The sequence below is a fragment of the Bufo bufo genome, chromosome 4, assembly GCF_905171765.1.
Source record: "Bufo bufo chromosome 4, aBufBuf1.1, whole genome shotgun sequence".
NCBI classification, from domain to species: domain Eukaryota; kingdom Metazoa; phylum Chordata; class Amphibia; order Anura; family Bufonidae; genus Bufo; species Bufo bufo.
The window spans coordinates 405644375-405665500 of NC_053392.1; positions in this window are offsets into that span (position 1 = coordinate 405644375).

Sequence of the window (21126 nt, forward strand, 5' to 3'; positions counted from 1 at the left end):
AAAGAAAAATGTCTTATTTATAGGGGGGGGAAAAGTAGGAGCAGATTTATCAAGACTGATATTCCCATATTAGGGCGTGTCAAATTTTTTTACTTTGTTTTTCAAAAAATGAGGGTGGTCAAAAAGTTGTGTTTTGATTAGCTATTCACAATAATATTTACAAGAAATGGCAATTACATTGTTTTGCTTGGTAAATAGCTACTTCAATTTTGTGATATTTTGACATTTTATGTAAAATTCGCCGCAAACTATCTTTCAAAAAGTGCCTTCTCATTATTTCTGTCCTTCTGCTCTAAGGTTAAGAATATACTTATATTATACTATAAAATATGTAAAACATTTTTATGCCATTCGTAAAAGTTTTTAAACTAGCAATACTCATTTGCAGCAGAGTGTCTATTTAATAATTTTTACTAATGTCATACTTTATCAATTTTTATCATAGTATCATACAAATAGTAACATTTTCTTATCTTTCTTTTTCCAGGCATGAATAGTTTCTTCCACTTGCACAATCTGAAAATTCGGATCCATGGCTAGTAAAAGGAAGACAAGACTGGCAACTTCCACTCACATGAGTAACTTCATTGGAACTGGTCAAGAAATGCTGCCTTCTGAACTTCCAACTCTTCGTGATGTTCAAAGATATGGCCTTCTGCTAAGAGAGCAGAGTGCAGATAATGTCAGAAATTACCCTGCAGCCACTTTTGCAAAGTATAGGCTACTTTCACACTAGCGTTCGGGTGTCCGCTCGTGCGCACCGTTTGAAGGGGCTCACGAGCGGCCCCGAACGCATCCGTCTGGCCCCAATGCATTCTCAGTGGAGGCGGATCCACTGAGAATGCATCCGCCTGCCAGCGTTCAGCCTCCGCTCCGCTCAGTGAGCGGACACCTGAACGCTGCTTGCAGCGTTCGGGTGTCCGCCTGGCCGTGCGGAGGCGAGCGGATCCGTCCACACTTACAATGTAAGTCAATGGGGACGGATCCGCTTGAAGATTGAATGTATCTTCTTTGATGGACGCCAAGATTCCACTAAAGTTCTGTTACAAGCAGATAACTCAAGTAATCAGTTTCCAAGTATTGTGAAAGAAGAGCATTACACTGTTTGCAGTGAGCCAGGTGGAAGGTATCTTTGCTATTTTACTCCAGAGAAAGACTTAACGAAAAACAAACCTGCTGAAGTTATTGCTAACCATCTTGTGGATTTTTTAAAGAAAAACAGCACTGATAAAAGTTTGCAGGATATTGGTGGTGACTCAACGAATGTTAACACTGGTTGTAAAGGAGGAGTCATGCATTGGGTTGAGGTAAAGCTGAATCGTAAACTCATCTGGTTAGTTTGTGCTCTTCATACTAATGAGCTACCTTTGCGGCACTTGATTAAACAGTTGGATGGGAAAACTTTGTCTAACAATAAGTGGAGTGTAAAATTGGCAACATGCTTGATAGTGCAACTGAACTTGAAAGCAATCCCTCATTTGTCAGAATATCCTTTCCAGAGCCTTTGGTTCCATTGAGTGACACTGTTGTCAAAGATCTCTCTACAGATCAGGCTTATGGTTACAGGATAACTCAGGCCATAAGGACAGGTGTACTTCCAACTGATCTGGCATTATTAGAAATTGGTCCTGTAAGTCACTCTCGGTAGTTAACAACTGCAAATAGGATTTGTCGCATATGGGTTTCAAAACATGGCCTTAAAAGGCAACAACTTGAAGACATTGCAACTGCTTGTGGAATACATTGTTGGCGTATACTATCCCTGCTGGTTTACAATCAAATCGAAATTCTCTTGGGTGGAAGAACCCCGCCACATTCTTTATCAATTGAAGCTCCTAAAATCCCAGAAGAAGGCAGTAGCAGATATTGTTTTGCAAACAATCCAACGTTTATCGTGGTTCGCATTTAGTGAAATGGTGCTTCAGACACTTTTATGCTCGGAAGACCAAGAAGAAAGGAAAGCAGGGGTCCAGAAGATAATTGAATTAAGGAATGAAGACGATGATACACCAGACCTATCTGTTCGGCCTTTTTATTTATTTTTATTAAGTTTTTTTAAGTACACACGCAGGCGCACTATGAGAGACGTCCGCCTCAGCCACATTCTAACTCCCCGTGCAGTCGCAGAGCCCTGATATAATGGTCTGGTAAGGTAAGGCTTGGTGCAGGGGGCGTGTGCACATCTGACATATCTGAACACTCCCACATGGATGATGCCAGTGGAGCGTCAGAGGCAACTTACAGGCCATTCATTGGCTACTTGCATCTATCTGATACTCACCTACCAGTACACTCTAAAGTGATTAGTCTTGATAACACGCCTCCAATCACGTGACTGCCTTTTTAAGGTCCTCAAACAGCGTTTCATTCAATTCTGTCCGTTACCCCTGATGAAGCCAGATTAGCTGGCAAAACATGTTGGGGGACAGTCTCATAGAAACATAGAAACATAGAATGTGTCGGCAGATAAAAACCATTTGGCCCATCTAGTCTGCCCAATATACTAAATACTATGGATAGCCCCTGGCTTTATCTTATATGAAGGATGGCCTTATGCCTATCCCATGCATGCTTAAACTCCTCCACTGTATTTGCAGCTGCCACTTATTGCAGACCCAGCCTACTAGCGTTGCCCTGCCTTCTGTCAATTTGGACCTACCTACAACATGGAGCCACTTTTAGTTTTGTTTTTTTCCAGGGCCACTTTAAGTTTCCAGTCCACCAATGGATCTGGATACAGGTTAGGGAGAGTTCACATCACTGTTATTTTTCCGTTCTTCTGATTAGTCAGAACTAAGAACAGAAAAAAAATAAAAAAATGGATCCTGTAAAAATAAAAAAACATATCCTGTGTATCAGTTTTGCACATTTGGCATCCATTTGTTCCATTTCTGTCTGATGTTTTAGGTTCTGAGATCTTTGTCAGTGTCAGCCTTCAGTAAGATTGCTATAGCAAGTCTTCAACACATTTAGTGTCTGCATGTGGAATCTTCCATGGCGAAATAGATAGTACGATACTACATGTGTCTGTGAATACAGCAATATAGTGTGTGAATGAATGGGATGTGCACCTCAGGTTCACATGCTAGCTAGGACATTACTGCTGAAGTACTGACAGGACATCAGAAAGTTTTAACTTAGTAGTGCTCACATTTATTTCACTCAGGAATCTTAGTAGACTTAATAAAAGTTTAGTTTTATTATCTGGGATAAGAGAGGTCATTAGCCTTAACAGGCCTGAATTGTTTGTTCGGCCTAGGAAAGCACCTGCAGTAAATCCAAATGCAACTTAACTTTTGGAACTGATAAACTGGTCAGAAAAAGTATATGAACCTCCACTTACTTGTAAACTCAAAATATCAGAAATACGAAAGTTTGTTCAAGAGCCAATGCAAGTTCCAAAGTGGCCATGTCATGGACAGTCTATAGAGAGGTGTGTGAAACAAGTAACAGAGGCTTCTGGCAAAGTGTATACTCATGAGAAATGAGAAGGATTCATTAGAGGCCAGGAAGCAAGCAGAAGAATGATGTCTAGGAATGAATCAAAGCAAGATTTGATGAATATTGTTGGTTGAAGTTTTTAAAAAAAATTTACAATGTGTTTTCAGTGTTTGTTAATAGAGACAGAATATAAATAAAATAGTTTTACATCATTAAACAACTTTTTGAGCAAATTTTTGTGGAGTTTATATAAAGTTATTCTCTTTTTTTGGAAATTTCAATATACATTATAATCAAGCATAAATTTACCAAGCTAAATGTTTATCAATAACAAAAAAACTTTTAAATTAGGATATTACACATCAAAAGGCAAATTTTTGGACCCCCTAATTTACATAACCCCCCCAAAAAAAATGATCCTCTAAATTGACACGCCCTATTCCCATATGTCAGTCTTGATTCCTTGTTCGTAAGATGCACCTAATTTATTAACGAATTAGGAGCATCTCGGGCACTTCTGCACCAGAAACTCAAGTGTACACCAGTTAGGCCCCTTTCACACGGGTGAGTATTCCGCGCGGGTGCAATGCATGAGGTGAACGCATTGCACCTGCACTGAATACAAACCTATTCACTTCAATTGGGCTGTGTAGATGAGCGGTGATTTTCACGCTTCACTTGTGCGTTGCGCGAGAATCGCAGCATGTTCTATATTCTGCGTTTTTCACGCAACGCAGCCCCCAAATGAATGAATGGGGCTGCGTGAAAATCGCAAGCATCCGCAAGCAAGTGCGGATGCGGTGCGATTTTCACGCATGGTTGCTAGGAGATGATAGGGATGAGCAACCCCGGGCCACATTAAAGTCTATTCACTGTATTATTTTACCTTATAACATTGTTAAGGGAAAATAATAGCATTCTTAATACAGAATGCTTAGTAAAATGTGCCTTGAGGGGTTAAAAAATAAAATAAAAATAACTCACCTCATCCACTTGATCGTGCAGCCGGCATCGTCTTCTTTCTTCTTCTTTCAGGACCTGCAAAAGGATCTTTGATGACATATGTAATCGCGCTCACCACGTGGTGAGCGCTGTGACGTCAGCAACAATGCATGCACCATAATTTGTGATTTTTTTAACACCAAGATAGTGGTGTAATAACATTGACACATGCCTCCTTAGACTCTATTGATTAAAGTCAGAAGCACACACTCTCCATCTCATAATTATAAACCATCTTCTCCATGAATGGGACAATTCATATCACTGTTATTTTTCAATTCTTCTGATCCATCAGACAGAAATGGAACAAATGGATGCCAAATGTGCAAAACTGATACACAGGATATGTTTTTTCATTTTTACAGGATCCATTTTTTACATTTTTTTTCTGTTCTTAGTTCTGACTAATCAGAAGAACGGAAAAATAACAGTGATGTGAACTCTCCCTAACCTGTATCCAGTGCCATGGGTGGACTGGAAACTTAAAGTGGCCCTGGAAAAAAAAAAAACTAAAAGTGGCTCCATGTTGTAGGTAGGTCCAAATTGACAGAAGGCAGGGCAACGCTAGTAGGCTGGGTCTGCAATATAGCAATATAACAAAATAATAGCAAATAATAGCTGGGTCTGCAATACCATAATGCAACACAAAATACTGCCTCAACAGAACCAGATACCACCGTGCAGTACAAAATATCTCTCCAGAAACTGTCCTTTTGTGCTGATCAGCACCAGCTGCCATGTTCTGTCCTCCTCCAGTTGTTACTGATTAAAATATGGGGCAGGGGGCTTCGGGGATGACATGCGGCCACAGCAACAAGCCAGCCCTACCTTCAGCATGCTGCCTGGACTGCCCCTGGAATAGTGTCCCAGTAGTATGCTCTTCAAGTGGCCAAGAAGAAAAATAAAATACCTGAGTCCTGTTCCAAGCTGCTGTCTCCGGTGCATGCCACAGGACTTTTCCAGCTTGTATCCCTGGCCATTTGTACACTGTCTCATATAGTAGCCTTTGGCCTATAAGAATGAATAGCAGGGCAGAGACCCATGGGGTCCTTTACCATCCTACAGTTTTCAATTGCATCACTATTCTGAGGACAGCCATATATCTGAATTCAGGAGAGCACCTGTGGCCGCTGTTCAGATATATGACAAGATGATGCTCCCAGCGTAAATTAACATAGAGAGTGTCAAGTAATTTTATACCCGGACAGTGGCCATTGCAAGGGCTCAGGTGGCCCCTATTGCATTTTCCCACTGGAAAATGGATAATGGATCCGGTTAGATAATGGATCAGGTTCTGAAATATGAGGTTGAAGGCAGGAGTTTTTTAGGGAGCACATACAGTTGTGTTCAAAATAATAGCAATCAGACATCACAAACCTGATCAATCACTGTTTTTGGCAGAAATTATATTTCTACATGGCAAATAATTTACTAGCAGGTGTAGTAGAGTAATAGAAATCCAATAGACCCAACAGTCATGACATGCATGCTGCTGATTCTGTGTAATTGAATCACTATTAGAAAGGGATATGTTAAAAATAATAGCAGTATGGAGTTCAATTAGTGAGGTAATTAATTCTTTGAAAAACTGGTGGCAATTATTGCCCTTATTTAAGGAAGGAAGGCAGCAAATGTTGTACATGCTGGTTACAGTGCATTTCTCTCTGAAATTTTGAGGAAAATGGGTCGTTCCAGACATTGTTGAGAAGAACAGTGTACCTTGATTAAAAGGTTGATTGGAGAGGGGAAAACAGATAAAGAATTGCAGAAAATCATAGGCTGCTCAGCTAAAATAATCGCAAATACTTTAAAATTGCAACCAAAACCTGAAAGATGTGGAAGAAAGCAAAAAACTACCATTCGAATGGATAGAAGAATAGCCAAAATGGCAAGGACTTAGCCAACAGCTTCAGGAAGATCAAAGAAGGTCTAAAATTACCTGTGAGTACTGTTACAATTAGAAGACACCTATGTGAAGCCAAGCTATCTGCAAGAAGCCCCCGCAAAGTCCCACTGTTGAAAAAAAGACGTGCTGAAGAGGTTACAATTTGCCAAAGAGCACATTGACTGGCCTAAAGAGAAATGGCGCAACATTTTGTGGACTGATGAAAGTAAAATTTTCTTTTTGGGTCTAGTGGCCGGAGAAAGTTTGTCAGATGACCCCCAAACACTGAATTCAAGCCACAGTACACTGTGAAGACAGTGAAGTATGGTGGCGCAAGCATCATGAAATGAGGATGTTTCTCATACTACAGTGTTGGGCCTATTTTTCTCATACCATGGATCAGTTTGAATACTGTACAGACCAAAAGTTTGGACACACCTTCTCATTCAAAGAGTTTTCTTTATTTTCATGACTATGAAAATTGTAGATTCACACTGAAGGCATCAAAACTATGAATGAACACATTTGGAATTATATACATAACAAACAAGTGTGAAACAACTGAAAATATGTCATATTCTAGGTTCTTCAAAGTAGCCACCTTTTGCTTTGATTACTGCTTTGCACACTCTTGGCATTCTCTTGATGAGCTTCAAGAGGTAGTCCCCTGAAATGGTTTTCACTTCACAGGTGTGCCCTGTCAGGTTTAATAAGTGGGATTTCTTGCCTTATAAATGGGGTTGGGACCATCAGTGGCGTTGAGGAGAAGTCAGGTGGATACACAGCTGAGAGTCCTACTGAATAGACTAGTTAGAATTTGTATTATGGCAAGAAAAAAGCAGCTAAGTAAAGAAAAACGAGAAATGAAGGTCAGTCAGTCAGCCTAAAAATTGGGAAAACTTTGAAAGTAAGGGCTATTTGACCATGAAGGAGAGTGATGGGGTGCTGCGCCAGATGACCTGGCCTCCACAGTCACCGGACCGAACCAATCGAGATGGTTTGGGGTGTTTCATTTTCCCAGTCTACTGTATATCTTGGTAGTTGAAGTCCCCCATAATAACCACCTCATTTTGATTTGGCCTTGCGGTCCGCCTTCGCCATATTCTTTTGCATTGTGACGAACTTTGACCCATGACACAGCCATCAGGTGGGACAGGACAGCCAATTGAGATGTTTCAGCACATGGACACACCCCCTACCCTATAAATAAACCTGATCTGGCAGCCATTTTACATTCAGTTTTTTGCCAGTGTAGGAAGAGGTTGCTGTGTGGAGCAGGGTCAGACTGTTAGGGACACCAAACGCTAGCTAAAAGGGCCACAAAAGTCCTTTTAAGGACTGGTATAGGTGTGCTATCGATATGTGTGACATACTGAGGGGTGTGATATACTTATACTTTCTAACATAGAAAGTATAATATAGTGCATTTGTACAGTACAGTGCAATTGTGCAGCAGTTGTGTGCGGTTCTGCAGCTAGATAAAGGGACAAACGCTATTGGAATTACTAATTGCAACTGGTGTGATATACCTGTTGCCCCCCCCAAAAAAAAAATGATTGAGGGGTGTGATATACCTATAATATACCTTCTAACATAGAAAGTATATTATAGTGCATTTGTATTGTGCAGCAGTTGTGTGCAATTCTGCTGAGATACCGCAGCTAGATAGAGGGACAAACGGCATTGGAATAACTAATTTGAACTGGTGTGATATATAGTGTTGAGCGCGAATAATAGAAACACAAATTTTTATCGCGAATATCTCCACTTTGAGAATTTGCGAATGTATAGAATATAGTGCTATATATTCGTATTCGTGAATAGTGCTGAATATTCTAATCACTAATTTATAGCGAATTTATTGCGAATATATTACATTGTTGATTTTCGCAATCAAGTAAGCAATGACTGGAGATCACAAATTCTCAAATTTGCAAATTTATGGTGAATATTAAGCCAAAAATTTGCAAAATATTGCAAATTCGAATATTGCCTATGCCGCTAATCACTAGTGATATCCCTGTTGCCCCAAAAAAAGAAAAAAATATTGAGGGGTGTGATATACCTATAATATACCTTCTAACATAGAAAATATATTATACTGCATTTGTATTGTGCAGGAGTAGTGTGCGGTTCTGCTGAGATACTGCAGCTAGATAGAGGGACAAACGGTATTGGAATAACTAATTAAAAGTCGTGTGATATACCTGTTGCCCCCCCAAAAAATGATTAAGAGGTGCGATATACCTGCTTCCACAAAATACTGATTAAGGGGTTTGATATTCCGGCTTCCACAAAATATTGATTGAGGGGTGTGAAACACCGGCTTCCACAAAATGTTGATTGAGGCCTGCGATACACCAGCTTCCACCAAATATTGATTAAGGGGTTTGATTTACAAGCTTCCACAAAATACTCATTAAGGGGTTCTATATACCTGTTTCCACAAAATACTGATAGAGGGGATTGATATACCGGTTTTCACCAAATATAGATTGAGGCCTGAGATACACCGGATTCCACCAAATATTGATTAAGGGGTTTGAAGAAGCAGGCCATTCCACCGGGGTGGTAGGGGTCGAGCAGGTGCACCAAGCGGCAAGTTGGAGAAGGTGCATGCGATTAGGTCAAAGGACGCACCAGGGTTGGTTGAGTGGCTTACTCAGCCTTCCACTTCTGAACCCTCCTCATCTTCTGTATCTGCACCCTCCTCACTCTCTGCTGTGTGCACCCCCAAAGACACCACCACCACCATAGCACCTCCACTTGAGTCAGAGGAATTATTTTCCTATCCATTCCCAGACGCAGCCATTCTTGGCAAATGGATGAGGAAGAGGAGGTAGCAATGGCCGCCACCCAGCGGTCTGACGGCAGTACCCAGATCATCCCAAGGACGGAGGTCCCCGCTGTTGCTGCCTACTCCGAGATCTCATATCTCAGTGGTGGTGAAGGTGACGATGATGATGTGTCGATGGAAGTCACCTGGGTGCCCACAAGAAAGGAAGAGGAGGGAAGTTCAGAGGGAGAGACAGCAGCAGATAGGTAGAAGGAGGAGAAGCAGGCAGAACTCGCAGTGCACAGGAGACAAAAAGCAGACTGCAAATGTATCTGGAGAGAGCCATCGACCATGCACGGTCACATCTGGTGCTCCCAGAAATTTTTTGCCATTGGCATTCTGCAATGGGCATCCCAAAGCTATATGTGAATGTATCGCTGGCACACAGTGTCGGTGCCAAGATACATCTGACCACAGACACGTGGTCTAGCAAACACGGAAAGGGAAAGTACATAACTTTTACTGCCCTCTGGGTGAATTTTCTGACAGCTGTCAAGCATGCAACCCGTAGCACCCGTGTGGATTTGGTGTTACTGCCACGGATTGCATGCAGGCCTGCCTCTTCTCCTCCTCCTACTCCATCCTCCGTCTCACTCCTCCTTTTCCACTGCTCCTGCCTCTTCCGCTGCACCCCCCAAGCTCCCCAGAACCTGTTCGAAGTGTCAGGTGAGACGGTGCCATGCTGTGCTGCGGCTGATGTGCCTGGAAGCCAAGAGCCACACCGGTCTTGTACTGCTTTTAGCTTTGCGATCACAGGCCGATCAGTGGCTAACCCCGCTCAATTTGACAGTTGGTAAAGTGGTGTGCGACAATGGTGCCAATCTGCTGAGCGTGCTGAAACAGGGCAAAATGACACACATGCCGTGCATGGCTGGCACACGTCCTGAATTTAGTCGTGCAGCGATTCGTTGCCAAATACCCCGGGGTCCAGGAAATTCTCTGACCATTTTACAAGATCTTACACGGCCATGGCTCGCCTTGCTGACGTTCAGCGGCGACAGCACCTGCCTGCCCGTCAGATGTCTGATTTGTGACAGCCCGAAGCATTGGATCTCCACCTTGTATATGATTGATAGGCTTCTCCAGCAGCAACGTGCTGTTAACGACTAACTGTGTGAACTCTGCAGCAGGACAGGTTGTGGGGAGCTTGGTTTCTTTTCACCGCGCCGGTGGCTGCTCATGCGCGATGCATGCAGACTTCTGCGGCTATTTGATGAGATCACCAAACTGGTCAGTCGCAGCCATGGCACCATAAGTGACATTGTACCTTACGCCTTCTATCTGGAGCATGCATTGCGTTGTGTCATTGATCAAGCCGTCGAGGAGCAAGAGCTGAAAAATGAGGAAGTCGCAAAGCTGAATGAATTCCCAGGGGGGGCTACTCCATCTGAAACAAGTCAGCAGGAGTCTGAAGAGAAGTTAGAGGAGGATCATGGCTGGGGGGAGGAGGAGGAGAAAAAACTTTTCGGGGGTTCCTGGTGTTGTCCGTGGATGGGGGAGGAGACCGAGGACGACATTCTCCTGGGCGATGAGCAGGAGCCAGGGCACTCCACCGCTTTCAATTTAGTGCAAATGCTTCATGCTACGCTGTTTGAATACGGACACCCGTATAAAAAGCATAAAGGGCAAGGACCAGTCCTGGGTGGCAATGTACTTAGACCCCCGGTACAAACACAAAATGGCAGACATGTTACCAGCATCACAGAGGGCTGCATTTTGCTGTTGCGGGCACTGGCAGAGGAATTTCTACCCACAGCAAAACAGGTGCAGGTACCAATCCTACCGTGCCTGCAAGAAGAGGGTGGTTTGAAGATGTGTTGGTCACTTTGGGTAGGAGATAATTCTTGCAGCCAAACCATCGACAGCCACTCTCCGGATCCAGCCTCAGGGAACGTCTAGACCGACAGGTGTCTGACTACATCGGGTTAGTGGCCGATGTGGACGCGCTGAGAAGCGAGGAACCCCTGGACTACTGGATGTGCAGGCTTGACCTGTGGCCAGAGCTGGCACAATTTGCCATGGAACTCTTGGCTTGTCCCTCATAGAGTGTCCTTTCCGAAAGGACGTTCAGTGCAGCAGGGGGGATCGTGACCAATAAGCGCACTCGCCTAGCTTACGACCACGTTTAATTGAATTTCCTCATGCCAGCCCCCATATATCCGCCACCACAAAGAACAAAGAATGGTCCCTGTCTTATGTACATACAGCTGCATAAAAGGGCGTTTCTGTCCGGTGAATGCCTAATGTTTGGGGTCTAATATACCTCCAGCCACATAATCACTTGATCTTTACTGTACGGTGAATGCATAATGTTTGTGGCCTGTACTCCACTGGCCTGCAGTAAAATTGATATCCAATGACCGTCTAATATACCTCCTGCCACATAATCACTTGATGTTTTCTGTACGGTCAATGCATAATTTTTGGGGCCTGTACTCCACAGGCCTGCAGTAAAATTGTTATGCAATGACAGTCTAATATACCTCCAGCCACATAATCACTTAATCTTTTCTGTACGGTGAATGCCTAATTGTTGGGGCCTCGGAGGAATTCAACACCTGTGATGACCACGTGTTATCGAATTTCACCTATTATCATTTGGGGTTTATTTAAGCGAGGGGATTTCGTTAGCCATGTTTTTAATCCAATTTTATATTTTTAGTTCTTTTAAACATATGTATTTGACATGTATTTGTACTGGCCTGCAGTAAAATGCCTATCCAATGATCGTCTAATATACCTCCAGCCACATAATCACTTGATGTTTTCTGTCCAGTGAATGCCTAATGTTTGGGGCCTGTACTCCACTGGCCTACAGTAAAATTGTTATCCAATGACTGTCTAATATATTCCATTCACATAATCACTTGATGTTTTCTTTTCGGTGAATGCATAATTTTTTGGGCCTATACTCCACTTGCCTGCAGTAAAATTGTTATCCAATGACCGTCTAATATACCTCCAGCCACATAATCACTTGATCTTTTCTGTATGGTCAATGTGTAATGTTTGGGGCCTGTAGTCCAGTGGTCTACAGTAAAATTGTTATTTAGTGACCGCATAATGTACCTCGAGCCACATAATCACATTTCTTTTATGTTAGGTGAATGCCTAATTTTTAGGGCCCATACTCTCGTGGCCTAAAATCAAATTATTCCGAACTTTTTCCACCTTTAATGTTACCTATTAACCAAGAGCTGGACGTCCCTCCAAAATTGATGAAAAGATTAGAAGAAAACTGGTCTGGGATGCTACCAAGAGGCCTACAGCAACATTAAAGGAGCTGCAGGAATATCTGGTAAGTAGTGGCTGTGTGGTACATGTGGCAACAATCTCCCGTATTCTTCAAATGTCTGGGCTATGGGGTAGAGTGTACATTTTGCAAAAACACATCCGAAGTCTCCCAAAAGCATGTGGGAAAGGGTGTTATGGTCTGATGAAACCAAGGTTGAACCTTTTGGCCATAATTCCAAAAGATATGTTTGGCCCAAAAACAACACTGCACATCGCCAAAAGAACACCATACCCACAGTGAAGCATGGTGGTGGCAGCATCATGCTTTGGGGCTGTTTTTCTTCAGCTGGAACTGGGGCCTTAGTTAAGCTAGAGGGAGTTATGAACAGTTCCAAATACCAGTCAATATTGGCACAAAACCTTCAGGCTTCTGCTAGAAAGCTGAACATGAAGAGGAACTTCATCTTTTTACATGGCAACGACCCAAAGCATACATCCAAATCAACAAAGGAATGGCTTCACCAGAAGAAGATTAACGTTTTGGAATAGCCCAGCCAGAGCCCAGACCTGAATCCGATTGAAAATCTGTGGGGTGATCTGAAGAGGGCTGTGCACAGAAGATGCCCTCGCAATCTGACAGATTTGGAGTGTTTTTGCAAAGAAGAGTGGGCAAATCTTGCCAAGTCAAAATGTGCCATGCTGATAGACTCATACCCAAAAAAACTGAGTGCTGTAATAAAATCAAAAGGTGTTCCAACAAAGTATTAGTTTAACCGCCTAACGCAGGATTGCGTTCCGGCGGCGGTCGATTTGTTCCTCCTTCACGCTTCAGCGCACCATCTCGCGAGACGCGAGATTTCCTGTGAATGCGCGCACACAGGAGCGCGCGTTCACAGGATCGGGAGGAAAACGAGCTGATCTACAGCCTGCCAGCGGCGATCATTCGCTGGCAGGCTGTAGATGCGATTTTTTTAACCCCAAAAAGGTATATTAGACGCTGTTTTGTTAACAGCGTCTAATATACCTGCTACCTGGTCCTCTGGTGGTCCCTTTTGCTTGGATCGACCACCAGAAGACACAGGCAGCTCTGTAAGTAGCACCAAACACCACTACACTACACCCCCCCTGTCACTTATTAAGCCCTTATTAACCCCTGATCACCCCATATTAGACTCCCTGATCACCCCCCTGTCATTGATTACCCCCCTGTAAGGCTCCATTCAGACGTCCGTATGTGTTTTGCGGATCCACTGATCCGCGGATCCGCAAAACACATACGGACGTCTGAATGGAGCCTTATAGGGGGGTGATCAATGACGGGGGGGTGATCACCCCATATAGACTCCCTGATCACCCTCCTGTAAGACTCCATTCAGACGTCCGTATGTGTTCTGCGGATCCGCAAAACACATACGGACGTCTGAATGGAACCTTACAGGGGGGTGATCACCCCATATAGACTCCCTGATCGCCCCCCTGTCATTGATCACCCCCCTGTAAGGCTCCATTCAGACGTCCGTATGTGTTTTGCGGATCCGCGGATCTGCAAAACAGGGACACCGCGGATCCGCAGAACACGGACACCGGCAATGTGCTTTCCGCATTTTGCGGATCCGCACATTGCCAGAATTATATAGAAAATGCCTTTTCTTGTCCGCAATTGCGGACAAGAATAGGACATGTTCTATAGGCTCTACAAAAAACGCAGTGTTCGCCCGATCAGGCCTGATCTTGTGCGCACACTTGCGTTCAGTCCGCCCCACCGCAGTGACAGAAATTAATTTTTTTCTGATCACTGCAAAAACACCGTAAAATCGCTGCGCCGCTATAAAAATCACTTTTGAGGGGCATCACTTTTTTGGCACAAGTTAGCGAAATTTTATTTTATTTTATTGTTTTTTCTTACAAAGTCTCATATTCCACTAACTTGTGACAAAAAATTAAATCTCACATGAACTCACCATACCCCTCACGGAATCCACATGCGTAAAATTTTTTTGACATTTATATTCCAGACTTATTCTCACGCTTTAGGGCCCCTAAAATGCCAGGGCAGTATAAATTTTGTCACAAGTTAGTGGAATATGAGACTTTGTAAGAAAAAAAAATAATATATATATATATTTTTCCGCTAACTTGTGCCAAAAAAAAAAAATATTCTAGGAACTCGCCATGCCCCTCACGGAATACCTTGGGGTGTCTTCTTTCCAAAATGGGGTCACTTGTGGGGTATTTATACTGCCCTGGCATTTTAGGGGACCTAAAGCGTGAGAAGTAGTTTGGAATCCAAATGCGTAAAAAATGCCCTGTGAAATCGTAAATATTCTCATTGGAATTTGGGCCCCTTTGCGCACCTAGACTGCAAAAAAGTGTCACAAATGTGGTATCGCCGTACTCAGGAGAAGTAGGGCAATGTGTTTTGGGGTGTATTTTTATGTTTCAAATGCTTTATTGATAAGTGAAATTCCATCACATAAAAGCATCTTGACATAGCAATATGATATACATTTTAGTCATACATAAAATATAGGAAAATAAAACAATAGTAACAATATCAATCGTCAAATGGAGATCCAATAGCAAGTACAGCTAGGAAATAAGGAGCAAGTCAATAGCGTCTTATATACGAACATCATATAATCAGCTTGCCTGGAGTAGCCTTAAACAATATAGCCACCATTATAATGACAGACTTCGTTGTACACTGGCGGAGTAGGAGGAAGAAACCCAGGGTTCCCAAAGCTTCTCAAATGCTTCAAAAGTATCCATACGAATAGCTGAGAGCTTCTCATACAAGAGAATCCTATTGATTCTATCCAAGAGTGCTTGGCAGCTTAATATACTAGTCTTCCATTTGAACGCAATATGGATTCTGGCAGCCATTAAGATATATTGAGACAGTCTGAACTTGGCAAATGTCAACCAAGGGGGCTTATCCCCTAATAGACAATAGGTGGGGGTTGGTTGGTAATTACAACCTAGAATTGAAGAAAGCAATCTGCATACTTTAGACCATAATAGCTGGACATGAGGGCATGTCCACGAGATATGGTAGACTGTTCCATTCTCGGCACATCCCCTAAAGCAGAGTGGTGAAACCTCTGGGTAAATGTGGTGTAGCCTGAAAGGCACTAAATGGGTTCTATGAAGGACTTTCACGGAGGTCTCTGCCAGTGTGGTCTGCCAAGAAATTTTGGATATAGTTTGGGAATGGAAGAACCAATCTGAAAGAGGGTATTCTACCTGTGTATCCTTCTCCCACTCCACCATATACGGGAGGCGAACCCCATCAGGCGAGGGATCTAGCATTCCGTACAGTCTAGACAGTAGTCCTTGCCTACACAAAGAAAAGTTAGCATAACGTTCAAAGGGAGTGAAGTCTAGATTCACATTATTGATCCTTAAAGAGTAGAAGAATGAGAATATTTGATTAGCCCTGAATGATTCACTCCTAGGGAGGACAGATTTATCTTTAAAATCATTCAAGGCAATCAACCTCCCTCTAACCAAGAATCTGTGTAGAGTCACATACTTGTTGTCAATCCACCAGCTAAAATCGGAGGCTTTCAATCCCGGAGGGAAGGCGGGATTACCTATAAGGTGGAGAAGAGGAGAGAGTTTCGATTGCAAGGCCAGCTTAAACCTAACAGATCTCCACAGTAGTAGGGCCTGGTAAGACAGCGGTGAATTGGAACGTACTTTAATCGGTAGGGATAGTGAAGTCCATAGTAAGGCTCTCCACGACCAAGGCGAGAGGAGGGACTGTTCTATTGAAACCCATAAGGGGTGTGACTCCGGCTTAGTATGTGTCAAAAAAAGCTGGGCCAATCTAGCAGCTTTATAATACTTTATGAAATCAGGAACAGAGGGACCCCCTTGCGTTTTATGTCGACACATGGTAGTCCGAGCTATACGGACACGTTTATTGCCCCAGATAAACTTCAGTACATCTCTCTGCAGGTCACGGAGATCCCCACCTGGGACTGGTAATGGTATGGTACGAAATAAGTATAAGAGCCTGGGCAGAACTACCATCCTAATAACATGTATCCGACCTATCCATGATATAGGTAATGCACTCCAGGTCTTAAGGTCCTCTCTGATAGCCCGATATAAGGGAGCATAGTTCAGCCTGTACATCATATGGAGGTGAGTGGGGACTACCGTACCCAAGTATGGAATATGATTAGGCAAATAGTGGAACTGAAAATCTTGCTTTAAGAGTGACTGCAAAGCGGGGGAAGTGTTACATAACATGAGCTCAGATTTTTGGTAATTAACACGTAGCCCAGAAATTTCTGTAAAGGACTTTAGCAGTTTAAGGAGGTTTGGCAGGGAAATTAGGGGGTTAGTAAGTGAAAGGAGGAGGTCATCCGCAAACAAGCTTAGCTTATGCTCGGTGTCGCCTACTTTGACTCCTGAAATATTTAGGTCATTTCTGATAGCAATGGCCAGAGGTTCCATCGCCAGGACGAAAAGCGCCGGGGATAGAGGACATCCTTGACGGGTACCCCTAAGGATTTGGATGGGGGCAGGGTTCATGGACGGAAGCTTAAGGTATGCAACTGGAGAGGAGTAAAGAGCCTTGATGGCCTGTACAAATGGACCCCTAATACCCATAGATTGAAGGACCAGGTGCAAATAATCCCATGTGACAGAGTCAAAAGCTTTTTCTATGTCAAGGGCTAGGACAGCTAACGGTGTGTTCTTAGTATTTGCAACCTGGATCAGATTGAGAATTTTACGTATGTTGTCCGGAGCTTCCCTACCCGGAATAAACCCTACTTGATCCTTGCCAATAAGGGTGGGAAGTAGAATGTTTAATCGGCGAGCAAGAATGGACGTGAGAATTTTCGTATCCAAGTTCAATAGCGAAATTGGTCTATAATTGGATGGGGATAAATGATCTTTTTTGGGTTTGGGAATGACGGTTATGTTAGCCTCCAGGAAGTCATGGTCAGGAGTATTGCCTTGCATTATGTGATTACAGAATTTGGTGACATGGGGAGTTAACAGGGGGGCAAATTTTTTATAGTACAGGGCTGACAATCCGTCCGGGCCCGGCGCCTTGCCTAATTTTAATGTTTTAATGGACAGCTCCACCTCCTCATCTACAATTGCTTTGCCAAGATCACACACTGCTTCATGAGAGGCCTGTGGTAATCTAACGGAGTCCATAAAACTGCTATGTACTCGTCCCTGATTACCCGACACTTTAGTATAAAGTTTTTGATAAAATGTATGAAAGGTCTGTGTCACGGAACCATGAACCAGACGTACAACAAGAGATAAGTGAAAATAAGAAGGCTTTATTGAAAATAAAGCTGTAAAGCAAAAGTCCAAACGGATGGTGAAACCGAGCAGAGTCTTTGCGAAGCCAGAGGTCAGGAACCAGAAGGGTAGTCAGACGAAGCCAGGATCAGGAACCAGCAGGGTAGTCAGACGAAGCCAGGATAAGGAACCAGCAGGGTAGTCAGACGAAGCCAGGATCAGGAACCAGCAGGGTAGTCAGACAAAGCCAGGATCAGGAACCAGAAGCAGCAGCAGTCTAGAAGCATGTGAACACAGGAGGACCAAGCAAGGAACTGAAGCCACAGACCTCCTATATATATGAGCTAGGCATCCAGCTCCTCCCAGGGGAAGGAGGAGCCGCAGGGTGGAAGGCTACAAGAAACCCAGAACCCAAGATGGCCGCCAGCACATGTCAAACGAAGGAGAGCAGCAAGCAGGTAAGACCATGACAGTACCTCCCCCTCAAGGGCCCCTCCTCTGCGGAGCACAAAACGGTTTCTGAGGGAAGCGTGCGTGGAAGGCTCGGAGCAAGGCAGGAGCATGGACATCTGCGGAGGGAACCCAGGAACGCTCCTCTGGACCATAACCACGCCAATGGACCAAAAACTGCAACCGACCGCGGACCAGGCGTGAGTCCAGGATATTGCTCACCTCATATTCCTCACGATTGCCCACTTGGACCGGACGAGGCCGAGGAACCGAGGAAGTGAAACGATTACACACCAGTGGCTTCAACAGGGAGACATGAAACACGTTGGAGATCCGCATGCCAGGAGGAAGCGCAAGGGCATAGGCTACCGGGTTTACCCTGCGAAGCACTCGGAAGGGACCAACAAAGCGAGGCGCCAGCTTGGGAGTGGGCACTCGAAGGTTGAGGTTGCGGGTGGACAACCATACACGGTCTCCGACCTGGTAGGAAGGAGCAGGCGCTCGTCTGCGATCAGCCTGGAGTCTCTGGCGCTGCGCAGAGACCTCAAGGGACTTCTGGATCTGTACCCAAGAAGCACGTAGGACGGAAAGGTGATCCTCCACAGCCGGAATATCCTGGGGAGAGAATACCTCCGGTAACACGGCAGGTTGGAACCCATAATTGGCCATGAAGGGAGACGTCCCAGAGGAAGAGTTCACCGCCGTGTTCCTGGCAAACTCAGCCCAAGGCAGGAGGTCAATCCAATTGTCTTGGTGATCGGAGACATAGCAACGAAGGAATTGCTCCAAGGCCTGATTGGATCGTTCTGCGGCCCCATTGGACTGAGGGTGGTAGGCCGAGGAGAAGGAGAGATGAATCCCCAACTGGGAGCAAAAGGCGCGCCAGAACCTGGACACAAACTGACTCCCCCGATCCGACACAATCTCCTTAGGCAAACCGTGCAACCGGAAGACCTCCCTGGCAAAAATCGTGGCCAACTCTTGTGCAGAGGGTAACTTCTTGAGAGGAACACAGTGGCACATTTTGGAAAACCGATCCACAATCATGAGAATGACCGTATGGCCTCGGGATGCAGGGAGGTCCACAATGAAATCCATCCCCAGGTGTGACCATGGGCGCTCCCCGGTGGCTATGGGTTGCAGAAGGCCCAACGGAAGGTGCCGAGGGGACTTACTCTGGGCACAAACGGAGCATGCCGCTACATATGCGGCGATGTCGGAACGTAGGGAAGGCCACCAGAACAGACGTGAAACAGCCCAGGACAGCTGATTCTTTCCAGGATGCCCCGCGGTCTTGGAGTTATGGTAGGTTCGCAACAACCGAGTGCGCAACTCCTCAGGCACAAAACATCTGCCGTTGGGTCTCCCAGAGGGAGCACCAGATTGAGCCGCCAAAATCTGCTCACCCAGGGGAGAGGTCAGGCTGGTGCGAATGGCGGCCAGGATCTGATTCGGAGGTATGACCGAAGTCGGAATCGACTCCTCCCTGGACAGCTCGGAGTACTGCCGTGATAAGGCATCCGCCCTGATGTTCTTGGAACCGGGTAGGTAGGAGACCACGTAATTAAAACGTGACAAGAACAGAGCCCATCTGGCCTGACGTGGTGTCAATCTCTTGGCCTCAGAAAGGTAGGTCAGATTCTTGTGGTCCGTCAGGATGAGAACCGGAACCACCGAACCCTCGAGCAAGTGCCTCCATTCTTTAAGGGCCTGCACGATGGCCAATAACTCCCTGTCACCAATCTGATAGTTGCACTCCGCGGAAGACAGTTTCCGGGAGTAAAACCCACAAGGAAGCAGAGGACCCTCTGGTGTTCTACGCTGAGACAGAAGGGCGCCTACTCCCGTCTCAGACGCGTCCACCTCGAGGACAAAGGGCAACCCAGGGTTGGGATGCGACAGAATCGGAGCCGACACAAAGGCGGACTTTAGGGCCTCAAAAGCTCGGATGGCCTCGAGCGGCCAGACCTGGGAATTACTGCCCTTCCTGGTCAGATCCGTGAGAGGCTTGGCCAGCATGGAAAAGTCCCTGATGAACTTCCGATAATAATTGGCGAAGCCCAAAAAGCGCTGCAGGGAACGAAGACCACTGGGCTGGGGCCACTGTAAGACAGCCGAAACCTTCTCAGGATCCATGGAGAACCCCTCAGCGGAAATGATGTAACCTAAGAAGGTTACCTGGGATCGGTGAAATTCGCATTTCTCAAGCTTACCGAACAGCTTGTTCTCTCGTAACCGTTGCAACACTCGTCTGACATCCAGAATGTGGGCCTCCATGGATTCAGAATATACCAAGATGTCATCCAAATAGACTACCACACACTGCTGCAACAGGTCACGGAAAACATCGTTGATGAATTCCTGAAAGACTGCGGGCGCATTGCACAACCCAAAGGGCATAACCAAGGATTCGTAATGACCGGTCCTGGTGTTAAACGCGGTCTTCCACTCATCGCCCGCCTTGATCCTTACCAGGTTATATGCCGCCCTCAGGTCGAGTTTGGTAAAGACCGTGGCCCCTTTAAGGCGATCGAACAGCTCGGAAATCAAGGGTATCGGGTAATCGTTCTTGATCGTGATGCGATTGAGACCCCTGTAATCGATGCAAGGCCTCAACTCACCGCCCTTCTTTTTCACAAAGAAAAATCCAGCCCCTGCCGGGGACGAAGACTTGCGAATGTGTCCGCGTGAAAGCGCCTCCCTCACGTACTCCTCCATGGCCTCATTCTCCGCTACCGACAGTGGATAGACTTTGCCACGAGGAGGAACGGCACCAGATTGTAACTCTATGGCACAATCGTATGGGCGGTGCGGAGGTAGGGCAACCGCGCGCACCTTATCGAATACATCCCGGTACTCCTCGTATTCAGGAGGCAACAGAGAGTCCGAGGAAGTACACAGCAACTTGACAGACCCATGGATGCAACTAGCCCCACACTGCGGTGACCACGAGAGGATCTCGACCGATCTCCAATCAAAAGTCGGATTATGCTTCTGGAGCCAGGGG